Source organism: Mesoplodon bidens (genome assembly GCF_964165515.1).
Source record: "Mesoplodon bidens genome assembly, chromosome: 6".
NCBI lineage: Eukaryota > Metazoa > Chordata > Mammalia > Artiodactyla > Ziphiidae > Mesoplodon > Mesoplodon bidens.
In genome coordinates, this window is record NC_138162.1 from 22,199,306 (window position 1) to 22,212,351 (window position 13,046).

General features: G+C 43.1%; 1 pseudogene across 1 annotated transcript; it reads right to left on the reverse strand.

Annotated features, from left to right (window-relative positions):
- Positions 1-10,852: 10,852 nt before the first annotated feature.
- On the reverse strand, positions 10,853-12,290 carry LOC308619261 (pro-neuregulin-2, membrane-bound isoform-like; annotated as a pseudogene). The gene has a single exon. The product of its transcript is annotated as a pro-neuregulin-2, membrane-bound isoform-like (transcript).
- Between the last annotated feature and the right edge of the window lie 756 nt (positions 12,291-13,046).

Below are 13,046 nucleotides of genomic sequence, written 5' to 3' on the forward strand. Positions count from 1 at the left end.
CTGAACCTAATATAATGTTATATGTCAATTATATCTCAATTAAAAAAAACAAAAGTATCAGTAGTTTTGTCTTCCTTAGGCTGCAGGGGAGAATCTACTTCCTTGCCTTTTCCAGTTTCTAGAAGCTACCCACATTCCTTGGCTTATGCTCTTTCTGACATCTGCTTCCCTTGTCACATCTTCTCTGACTCTCCTGCCTGCCTCTTTTACTTAAAAAGACCCTTATAATTTATTACATTGGATCCACTCAGATAGTTCAGGATAATCTTCCCATCTCAGAATCCTTAATTCAATCACACCTGCAAAGACTCTTTTGGTATGTAAGGAAACATATTCACAGGTTCCTGGGTTTAGGACACGGATATCTTTAGAAAGCTATTATTTTGTCTACCACAAGTGATATTGAAAGTCCCAGAAGGAGGACTTCCCTGGTGTTCCAGTTGTTAAGCATCTGCCTTGCAATGCAGGGGACGTGGGTTCGATCCCTGGTCCGGGAACTAAGATCCCACATGCTGTGGGGCAGCTAAGCCTGAGCACTCTAGAGCCCACGCAACACATTTAGAGAGCACAAATGCTGCTACTACCTAGCCCGCGTGCTCTGGAGCCCGTGAGCCACAACTAGAGAGAAGCCCGTGCACCAAAACGAAAGATCCCGCATGCCTCATCCTCATCGAAGATCTCCTGTGCCGCAGCTAAGACCCAACGCAGCCAAACAAACAAATAAATAAGAAAAAAAAAATAGAAAGTCCCAGAAGATGTTCAAGATGGGAATGTTGCTTTTAAAGTTACATGCCATACCACCAAATATCCAGAATAGAACATTAATTTTTTCCTCTTAAAGTGAATAAAAAATTTCAAAACAGTGTTAATGTTCAGTTTTTATCTAGGGGCTTATTACATGGGTATATGTCGTTTGTAAAAATTCATATTGTCCACCTAAGATATGTGCACTTTTTTGTATGTATATTGTAAATATAATATGTTTCTAAAATACTTAATGCTTAAGATTATAGCTAGGAAAAATGTAACTAGAAATATAAATACTTGTAATAATAGGAAATACAATTTTGAGAATTTGTACACTTATTAAGCCACTTGGAGATTTTGTGTTTGTTTGACCAATATTGAGAATTTTATATTTCCATATATAGTTGAATGGTTCTGTGTTCATAGAATCCTTTAACCCTAAATAAAGTGACCACTTTTTAGGATGTTCTCCTATGTTCTCTTGAGATGAAGTTGCAGCAAGGAGCTGTAGGGGGCATTTTCTCCTGACTTTTTAAGATCACTTTTCTATGGGTAAATATTACATTTCTGGATCTCTGTTACTTTGCTCTTTAACAGTATGAATACATATCAAAAATCTCAAGCCATTAAGTTTTAATTTTTTTACTTTAAATAATAATTTGCTGACTTTTTCCCAGTTTTACTGAGTTATAATTGACATACAGCACTGTATAAGTTTAAGGTGTACAATACAATGATTTGATTTACATACATCATGAAATGATGACCACAATAGGTTTAGTGAACATCCATCATCTCCTATAGATGCAAAACTAAAGAAATAGAAAAAATACATTTTTCCTTGTGATGAGAACTTTAGAACTTACTCTTCTAACAACTTTCATTTATAACATACAACAGTGTTAATTATATTTATCATGTTGTACATTATATCTCTAGTACTTATTTATCCTGTAACTAGAAGTTTGTACCTTTTGACTGTCTTCATTTAATTTCCCCTCCCCTCACCACTGGTAGTCATAAATTTGATCTCTTTTTCTATGAGTTTGTTTGTTGGTTGGTTGGTTTTTGAAGGATGATTGAATTATAACACTATGTTAGTTCCTGATATACAACATAGTGATTCAATATTGCTATACATTTCAAAACGATCACCATGATAAGTCTAGTTGTCATCTGTCACCTTACAAAGATATTACCTAATTACTGACTATATTCCTCATGCTGTATATTTCATACCTATGACTCATTTATTTTGTAACTGAAAGTTTGTACCTCTTAATCTTCCCTCACTTATTTCTCTCCTCCACCTAGCCCCCTTCGCTCTGGTAACACCTGTTTGTTCTCTGTATCTATGACTCTGTTTCTGTTTTGTTATGTTTGTTCATTTGTGGGTTTTTTTTTTTTTTTTTTTTTTTTTTTTTTGCTGTACGCGGGCCTCTCACTGTTGTGGCCTCTCCCGTTATGGAGCACAGGCTCCGGACGCGCAGGCTCAGCGGCCATGGCTCACGGACCCAGCCCGTCTGCGGCATGTGGGATCCTCCCGGACCGGGGCACGAACCCGTGTCCCCTGCATCGGCAGGCGGACTCTCAACCACTGCGCCATCAGGAAAGCCCTGTTCATTTGTTTTTTGTTTTTTTGTTTTTTTTAGAGAAATTCCTTTATTTGGGTGTTTTTGGTATTTAGATTCCTGGATAATCTTCTATTGTATTTTTCTATTTCTTCTTCTGCCTTTTCAGTGAGATTTGGGGGTGTGAAAAGATGTTCAGTCTGCTGTTTCAAAATGGAAAAATGTTTTTTATTTTTTATTTTATTTTTTAAATTAAAAAAATTTTTTTTTATTTTTATTTATTATTTATTTTTTAGTTGCGGCAGGTGGGCTCTTCGTTGTGACACAGGCTTCTCTCTAGTTGTGGTACATGGGTTCCAGAGAGCATGGTCTCACTTTCATTTGTTTTCTAGATTCCACAATAAGTGAAATTGTGAAATATTTGTCTCTCTCTGTCTGACTTATATCACTTAGCATAACACCCTCTGATCCATTCATGTTGTCACAAATGGTAAAATGTTATTGTTTTTTTTGTGGCTGAGTAATAGTCCTGTGTGTGTGTGTGTGTGTGTGTGTGTGTATCACATCTTCTTAATCATTCATCTTTTGATGAGCACTTAGGTTGTTTCCATATCTTGGCTATTGTAAATAATGCTGCAATGAATATAGGGGTGCATATAGCTTTCCTAATTAGTGTTTTCATTTTCTTCAGATAAATATACAGAAGTAGAATTTCTGGATCATATGGTAGCTCTGTTTTTAATTTTTTGAGAAACCTCCTTACTGTTTTCCATAGTGGCTGCACCAATTTACATTCCTACCAAAAGTGCATGAGGGTTCCCTTTTCTCCACATCCTGGCCAACAGTTGTTATTTGTTATCTTTTATATAATAACCATTCTGACAGATGTGAGGTGATATCTCATTGTGGTCTTGAATTGCATTTCCCTGATGATAAGTGAAGTTCAGCATCCTTTTCACATGCCTGTTGGCCATCTGTATGTTTCCTTTGGAAAAATGTCCATCCAGGATCTCTGGCCATTTTAAAATTGGGTTGTTTGTTCTTTGATGTTGAGTTGTATGAGTTCTTTGTGTATTTTGGATATTAGTCCCTTATTGAATATATCATTTGCAAATAGGTTCTCCCATTCAGTAGATAGCCTTATAATTTTGCTGATAGTTTCCTTCTGTGTAAAACTTTATAGTTTGATGTAGTTCCATTTTTAAATTTTTGCTTTTGTTGACCTTGCCTGGAGATATATGAAAAAAAAAACGTATTGCTAAGACCAATGTCAAAGAGAGTGCTGCCTATTTTTCTTTCAGGAGTTTATGGTTTCAGGTCTTACATTTAAGTCTTTAATCCATTTTGAGTTTATTTTTTATATGGTATGAGAAAGTAGTCCCGTTTGATTCTTCTGCATGTAGTTGCCCAATTTTCTCAACACCATTTATTGAAGAGATTGTTTTTCTCCATCATATATTCTTGTCTCCTTTGTCATAGACTAATTGCCCATATAAGAGTGGGTTCATGGACTTCCCTGGTGGTCCAGTGGTTAAGTCTTTGTCTTCCAGTGCAGGGGATATGGGTTTGATCCTGGTTGGGGAGCTAAAATCTCACATGCCTAGTGGCCAAAAAACCAAAACATAAAACAGAAGCAATATTGTAACAAATTCAATAAAGACTTTAAAAATGGTCCACATCAAAAAAATCTTGAGGATTTCCCTGGTGGCGCAGTGGTTAAGAATCCACCTGCCAATGCAGGGGATGTGGGTTCAAGCCCTGGTCCAGGAAGATCCCACATGCCGTGGAGCAACTAAGCCTGTGAGCCACAACTACTGAGCCCATGCGCCACAACAACTGAAGCCCACCCACCTAGAGGCCATGCTCTGCAACAAGAGAAGCCACCGCAATGAGTAGCCTGTGCACAGCAATGAAGAGTAGCCCCCACTCACTGCAACTAGAGAAAGCCCGTGTGCAGCAACGAAGACCCAACGCAGCCAAAAATAAATAAAATAAAAAATAAAAAATAAATTTTAAAATAAATAAGTAAATAAATGCTCCTGTGCTGAGTCCATATATATTTACAATTGTTATATCTTCTCCTTGGATTGATCTCTTGATCATTATGTAATGTCTTTCTTTGTCTCTTGTTACGATATTTGTTTTAAGATCTATATTGTCTGATATAAATATTGTTACCTTGGCTTTTTTTTTTTGTTTCTATTTGTATAAAATACCTTTTTCCATCCCCTCACTTTCAGTCTGTGTGTGTCTTTAGATCTTCACTGAGTCTTTTGTAGGCAGCATATATGTGGGTCTTGTTTTTGTAGCCATACTATGTCTTTGATTGGAGCATTTAGTCCATTTACATTTAAAGTAGTTATTTGCCTTTACTGATGAGCTTTTTTATTTTGTGATTTTCATGTTCCTAGTTGTGGCCTCCTCTTTTTTTCTCAGAGAAGTCCCTTTAACATTTCTTGTAACACTGGTTTGGTGATGCTGAACTCTTTTAACTTTTGCTTGTCTGTAAAACTTTTGATCTCTCCATCAAATCTGAATGAGAGTCTTGCTGGGTGGAGTATTCTTGGTAGTAGCTTTTTCCTTTTCATCATTTTAAATATATTGTGTCACTCCCTTCTGGCCTGCAGAGTTTCTGCTGAAAAGCCAGCTGATAGCCTTACAGGAGTTCCTTTGTATGTAACTTGCTGCTTTTCCCTTGCTGCTTTTAATATTTTCTATTTATCTTTAATTTTCACCATTTTAGTTACAATGTGTCTTGGTGTGGTTCTCTTTCAGTCGATCATGTTGAGACTCACTGTGCTTCCTGGATCTGGATGTCTATTTCCCTTTCCCAGGAAGGGATGTTTTCAGCTATTATGTCTTCAAATATTTCTCTGCCCCCTTCTCTCTCTCTTCTCCTTCTGGAACCCCTATTATGTGAATGTTAGTATGCTTGATGTTGTCCCAGAGGTTTCTTAAACTGTCCTCATTTCTTTTTATTATTTTTTCAGTTCAGTTTCAGTAATTTCAGACAGTAATTACTCTGTCTTCCAAATCACTGATCTGTCCCTCTATATTATCTAATCTACCACTGATTCCTTCTAGTATATTTTTAATTTCAGTTATTGAATTATTCACCTCTATTTGGTTCTTCTTTATATTTTCTAACTCTTTGTTAAAAACTTCTAACTTCTCACTCTTTTCATTCATTCTTCTCCCGAGTTCTTCGAGCATCTTTTTTTTCCCCCACAGCAACTAATGATATTTATTTAGGACTCATTTTTTATTTTCACAGTTCTGAGAACTTTTTCATTTAATCCTCACCAAAAATCCACAGAGAGAGGTTCTGATTTTATGCACATTTTCAGATGAGAAAACTGAAACTCAGAGAGGATAAGTTAACTTGGTAGAATCACCCAGCCAGGAGGTGGCTTAACTGGTATTCAGAGCTGGGGCCTCTGACTTCAAATCTCTAATTTATCCAGTCTCCTCCTAAGGAAGCATTTCTAAGCTTAGCCAGAGCACACTGAGGGAGGCAGGTATCATCCTGGGCTTAGGAGACCAAGGAAGCTGTAGAGCCAGATCCAGTTAATTAGCACAGCTTCCTCCCCACCTGTGGTTCTGTCAATAGCCACCTCTCCAGGCAACCGTTGACCCTCTCCATCCGGCCCCTCCTACTTTCCTTTATACCTTCCCTGAGACCAGAGGAAGGCCTTACAAGGTGATATGATTTTCTGTGAACAACATTCCCACAAGATAGGAGCCACCTGCAGGATGTTTCAAGGGTCTTACAGGATGAGAGAGACAGAAGGAGGCTCTTCTTTGAGCATCTTTATGATCATTACCTTGAACTCTCTATCAAGTAGATTTGCTTATCTGCACTTCACTTAGTTCTTCTTTAGAGGTTTTTTTTTCTTTTCCTTTATTTGGAATATATTTCTCTGTTGCCTCATTTTGTCTAATTTCCTGTTTCTATTTCTATGTATTTAGTTGGTTGGTTATGTTTCCCAATCTTGGAGAAGTGGCCTTATGCAGGACACGTCCTATGGGTCCTGGCAGCACACTCTCCTGTGGTTACCAGAGCTACTTGCTTTAGGGGTGCCCTCTTATGTGGGCTGCTTGGGACCTTCTGTTGTGGTCGGCTGACTACTGTGGGCATGCTGGTAGGTGTTGCTGGTCATCATTCCAGTTGGTTGTAAGGCTCTGTTTTGTTCAGGCTGGGTCTTGGCATGGCTGACTGCACAGCCAGGGGTGCCCTGGTCCTGGTGCCAGCTCACCAGTGGGCAGGCCCAGGTCATGAGGCAACTGTCTACAGATCCCGCCTGGGGGTCCCGGGGATAGTGCTAGCTCATTGGTGGGTGGAGCTCAGTCCCAGCATGGCTGAATGCTGGGCTGGGGGTCCCGGAGCTAGTGTTGGCCTACTGATGGGCGGGGCCATGGCCCAGGAGTGTCCTGGGGACGCTGGTGGGTGGGGCTGCTTCTTGATATGGCTGGCTGAGGGTCGCAGGTGACCCAGAGCTGGTGATGGCTCACTGTTAGGTGGGGCCGGATCCTAACATGGATGGCTGAGGGGCCCAAAGTGTCCTGGAGCTGTTTTTGGCCTCTCATTGGGCAGGGCCAGGATCCAGGGCATCCTGGAGTGGCGCTGGCCTGCTAATGGGTGGGTGTGGTCTTGACATGGCTGGCATTAGGTCTGTGTGGTCCTGGGGTCTGGTCAGCCCACTGGTGGGTGGGGTTTGGGCCCAGGGGTCCCAGGGCTGATGCCCATCCACTAGTGGGCAAGGTCAGGTCCTGGGGCTACAGCTAGCCCACTAATGGGTAGAGATGGGTCCTGGGGTCTCTGGCTGTGGAGGCCAGGGGTTGCAGATTTGGTGCTGGCCCACAGGTGGGCAGGGCCAGGGCCCTGGTGCTCCTGGAGTTGGTGTTAGCTTGCTGGTGAATGCACCGGGTCCTGACACAGCTGGCTGCAGGATCTTGGTGTTCATGGGGCTGGTGTCCCGCCACTGGTGGGTGAGGCCTCTTCCCAAGGCTAGTGTCAGCCCACTGGTGGAGCTAGGTCCTGGGGTCTCTGACTGAGGGGCTGGAGGTTCCAGAGCTGGTGTAGGCCCACTAGTTGGGTGGGGCTGGGTCCTGGGCCATCTGGTATGCGAGGGTGTGTCCTGGGGCAGGGCTGGGGCCTCAGGGGGTCCTTTCTGCTGGTGGGTGAGGTCGTGTCTCTGCCCATCTGGGGCATCCAGCCTGGGGCATCCTAGGAGGGTGCTGACTGACTGGTGGGCAGGTAGGTTCCAGCACTAATAAGCTAGAGGGAGGATTCCAAAGTGGTGCTTACCAGTGCCAGTGTCCTCATGGTGGATTAAACTCCCCAAAATGGCGGCTGCTGGCATCTATGTCCCCAGGGTGAATTTCAGTTGCCTCCTGCCTCTTCAGGAGGCTCTCCAAGATCAGCAAGTGGGTTTGATCCAGCCTCCTTTCAAATTACTGCTTCTGCTCTGGGTCTTGGAGTGTGTGAGATTTTGTGTGTGCCATTTAAGAGTGGGGTCTCTATTTCCCACAGACCTCTGGGTCTTCCTACACTGGCCTTCAAAGCCAAATGTTCCAGGGGCTTGTCTCCCCAGTGCAGGATCCCTGGGATGGGAAGCCCAGTGTGGGGCTTGGACCCCTTGCTTTTGCGGGAGAACTTCTGCAGTTGTAGTTATCCTCCCATTCATGTGTCACCTACCCGGTGGGCATGAGTCTTGGCTAATTACATCTCTGTCCCTTTTCCCCTTCTCATTGTGGTTCCTTCTTTGTAACTGTCAGCTCTTAGAAGACATTTTTTGCTAGTCTTCAGGTTGCTCTCATGGATACTTTGTCTATAAATAGTTGCAATTTTGGTGTGCCTCTGGAAGGAGGTGAGCTCAGGGTCTTCCTGCTCCACCATCTTGGCCACTCCTCAAGTCATTAAGTTTTGTTCATTTGGTTTGATTGCCTTTGGCTTTAATCTGAAGGCTCTACATGCTGCAAAAAAAGTACTGATGGCTTTGTAGTATAATAAAATCAGATTTTTAAAAAATTAGCATCAACTTCCTGCAAACAAAGCAAGGCAGTTACCTTGATATTGTTGGCAGATTACTGAAGGTGTATATTCCTATTGGGCCTAATGTATATTTCAGATGATGTGTAAAGGCAGGTGTTCATTTTAAAGAACAAATGAAGCAGCCAAATCTCTGTCTCTTTCTTCAGTCTTACAGGTCGGTGTTTTTCTCTAGGTTGTGGCTATGTATCTTTCTCATGTTTTCACCCAACATTGGAAAGATGAGTTCCGAGTTCCGAGTTCTCAGATGTTTCCAAAGCATGCCCATTTTGTTATGGGTGACCCCGTCTCCTCTTGGCAAGTAATTCTATAGAATTACTCCATAAGCAGAATTATAACTTCAAGTATTTAGGGCACAGTTAGACTGACAAAGAATCCTAGACCTTGAGAGATCATCTAATCCAACCTTCTCATTAAAGGAAGGGACCTCTTTACAGCATCCCTGACAGATGTTCATCTGGCCACTTTGGGGACATTTCTTCTAACAGGGACTCATCTTGCTCTTTAACTTGGTGATTTAATTATAAAGTACTCTGCCACTCTACAAATTCTACCTGCATATTAGTGGCCTACTTTTCTGAACTCTATTTATGTTCACTCAGTACTCTAAACCATCTTAAGATGTAGACTCTATCACTCCCATTTTATTGATAGAAAGACTGAGGCACAGAAAGAAAAGTTCCCTAATGTCAAACAGCTATTAAGCAGAAGAGCCCAGCCCTTGATCCCACATGCTTGGCCTGTATTTCCTCTCTATACTAAACAGAACCCTCACACATTATGACAGAAACCTATGTACAGGTTGATCTTGATTGTCAATTTTTGGGTAAGTTGTTCCACTAGTTAAGAATTCACATAACTCTTCTACTATCCAGCCCACATCTCTCTGAACTGCACATAACGGTCTTAGGAAATTTTAAAAGATGTCTTCCTTAAGATGAACATATATGTCTATGACATTCTCCTGATGTACTAGTTTGATAAAGCCTTCAAAAAAGAAAATGAGATCAGTTTGCCACAACTATTTTTAGAAAAATAAACTTATTAAAATATAACAAAGAAACTTGCACATAATAAGCACGTGTTGAATTTTGAATTTTCATGAAGTGAACACACCTGGATAACTACCACTAAGATAAAGAAAACATTACCAGTATGCATGGGCTGCCTACCCAAGGGCTGCCTATTCATGACCCATGACAAAACCTGGCACCAAGGCTATGCTTAGTAATAGACACAATGGTAATTAACAAAGCATGTTAAATTAGCTCTCTGAAGCATTTAGACTGTGGAATACAAAGAGGATTGGCCAGTTGGGAAATGGGGGCACATTAAAAACAGAGACACAGATATGTTATGAGAGGTTGAACAGGTGGACCATAGGGCGAGAATCCAGTCTCTGACTTGCCTTGGATCCTGAAACAACTCTCTGACTCCAAACTATGTGTATCCTTAAAATAAATCCTCTTTTTCTTAAGGTTCCCTGTTCCTTGTAATCAGAAGATACTAACACCAAAACTGTAAGCCACAAAGAATCCCCAACCTCATAATTTCAATTCCCCACTCGAACAAACTGATAGTGGCTGCTTGGAGAACTGTGGAAAATGACTCTGAGGCTGAGTTCAATGGAAAAGAGTATTGTGGTGTCTGCCATACGGGCTTTTTTTTTTTTTTTTTTTTTGGTGGGGGCGGGGGTGTGTGTGGAAGAGAGGCAGGGATGGTGCCATGAACTTGCCATTCCTGTTCTTAGCCCATATGATGAAGAAATCAATAGATAGAAAGAATTGAGTAATTAATCACCATATTAAGCTGGATATTTCAGTTTAATAAATATCCTTCCCTTAGCTGTTCCCCTCGCCCCACTCTATATCTCAGCCACAATATTTTTATTATTATTATTTTTTCTGTTTACTTGTTAGAAATAACACATTCTGAACTGAAATGAACTTACCGTCATTTCAAGCGTGTACTGGTTACAACTTAGCAAACATCCTTTTCAGGATGGGGTCATTTTATAAAGAAGATGGACTGTCTAGTGGAATGATTTTATTTTATCAATAAAAGTGAGACTTTTATTTTTTCATTATGCGGGCCTCTCACTGTTGTGGCCTCTCCCATTGTGGTAGCGCAGGCTCAGCGGCCATGGCTCACGGGCCCAGCCGCTCCGCAGCACGTGGAATCTTCCCGGACCGGGGCACAAACCCGTGTCCCCTGCATCGGCAGGCGAACTCTCAACCACTGCACCACCAGGGAAGCCCTAAAGAGGGAGACTTTTAAATGCCTTTATTATCATTGTACTGTATGATATAGACTATCATTTTGTATCACATTATTCAGAAACATCAGAGCCTCACACACCTATGAGTATCTCAGAGCCAACTAGGCATGAACAGAGGAAGTAATACAATTGCTTTTGTTAATGTTCTCATGCGACAGGCAGAGGCAGTTAATGTTAGACCTGGTAAAACACATCTAGCTCTAGGTGAAATCTGAGGGAAGATGCAGCAACAAGAAAGCAGCACCGACTGTGCATGCTCCTATTCAGGCAGAGACAGGAAGGGAGTGGACATACTGTAGAAGCTGGCCATTACGTAGTTTTGGCAGGGATCACCACTAAACTCATTTGGGCACTTGCACAAGTATCTTGAGGGGCTTGAAAGGTCTTTCACCATGAAGTACTTGCTAAATTCACACAGAAAGTTTTCTCCTTCTGGCACGCTTGACAAGATGGCTTGTCCCAGTGGTAGATGTAGATGTGGATGAAGAAGTATTTGCTCCTTCTGTTGATACTGATATTCTAATGGGAGACTCTGAAGACACACACGTTTTCTCAGTTGAGGCTGGTATGCCAGTGATGATCTCATTTGAGTCCACAATGGTGATATTGGCAGAGGCACTGTCATTTCCTAATTTGCTGATCACTTTGCACATACATTGTCCAGAATCAGCCAGTGATGCTTTGTTAATGCAAAGTTCTCACTTCCCTGGCCTTTTTTTGTATCTTGATGTTTTGTGGTTCGTTCTTTCAGTTTAATTCATTCCTATTCTTGAACCATTTGAATTTGAGAGAGGAGTATTCAGAACTGGTCTCGCACTGAAGCACTAGTTTCGAATCTGCTGCAGACTCCTGACTTTTCATCTCTTCCGAATGGGGAGGCAAGGCGCACCGCTTGCACAGCACCCGGCAGACCTCCTTCTTGAGGTTCCGGCCCGTCTCGAGACGGGGGAAGGATGCTCGGAAGGCCGCCCGCGCGGCCGCTGCTGTTGGCATCGGGCTCCATGAAGAAGATGTACCTGCTGTCCTCCTTGAGCCGCCCGCAGGAGGGGAACGCAGGGTGGCCCCAGGCGCCCAGGCGCACGCTGAGCAGCGAGTCCTTCTTCAAGCTCCCGGCTTTCACCGCCCACACCTGGTGCACCTTCACCAGATAGGGCGCCTCGTCTCCGGGCTCAGCGGCGCTGGGCGCGGGGCCTGTGGGCCAGGAGGGCACGGTCCCGGGCCCACGGCTGGCGGCTTGCGCTTGCCTCCCCGCGCCCCTGCCTCAGCCGCCGCCCCCTTCCTATCGAGTGCCCCCCTGCTGCCGCCGCGGCGGGTGCGCATTTCACTCCATCACCACCGCGGCGTGCTGAGCCAGCTCCTGCACCGAGCCCACGCTGGGCGGGGACGCCTAGCACACTGAGGCCCCCGCGGGAGCCGCCTCCTCGCCGGCGGCCGCCCCCCGGCGCCACGGCCGCGGTCCACAGCAGCAGCAGCGGCAGCGGCGGGGCCGGGGCCGGGGCGCGGGGCCCGGGGCCCGGTGGCCGGTCCTCCCGGAGCGGTGCGGGGCGCGTCGCTGTCTCAGGGTGCGAGGTGCGTGCGGGCTCCTGGCTGTCGGTTCGGACTTTCCAGCCACAACATGTTTAATGGCCAGTCTCTTGAGCATATAAAGAGGTAAGGCACATCTTACAAACCAGATATCACTGCATAAGCCAGATGGTTTACTGCCTAACCAAGTCATATGGGCACTTCCCCACAGGAGAGAGAATTGCTCCTGTTACACTGATGAGGCTTCACTACACAGAGGGGAAAGCACTTCTGTTTCTCTTGGGAAAGGCATGTGAGGATTAAGTTTACACTAGCTGAAAATAAGTCAGTAACAATCTAAACTGTATGGGTCAACTTCAGGTTTGTAAGAGCATGAGATTGAAAGATATGCTTACAAACGTCCTGATTAAGATACTCATGACAAGAAGAGAAGCCTTTTTGGAATTTGTGTTTCGGGATCGTATATCACAATTCATATTCCCAATTACTAATCATGTCAGCCAATCAGCTTTTTAGAGCTCCTGTGATGGTGAGACATGCCTTGCTAGCTCTCCCAATTATAGAAGAAAAATACAAAAAAATTCAATGACTATGTGTTTGTTTCTGTGAAATACTGCCCTTCATTGGACAATTTTTAAATGTATTTTTATGGGCTATGAAAGTATCACATTTTAAACCAATAAATAACTTTATTTCTTATCTGTCTGCTAGGGAAATGAGGTAAGCCAGAGAGAACTAAGTCATCCCTGACTAACAGGGGTTCAGAAAGTTTAACTGGCACAGCTATTCCAGCTGAACTGGTAAAGTGCTAAAAACTAGTTTGCCTTTAACTTTGACTCTGTTATAAAAAGTTGGGTCAACAAAATTACATTCT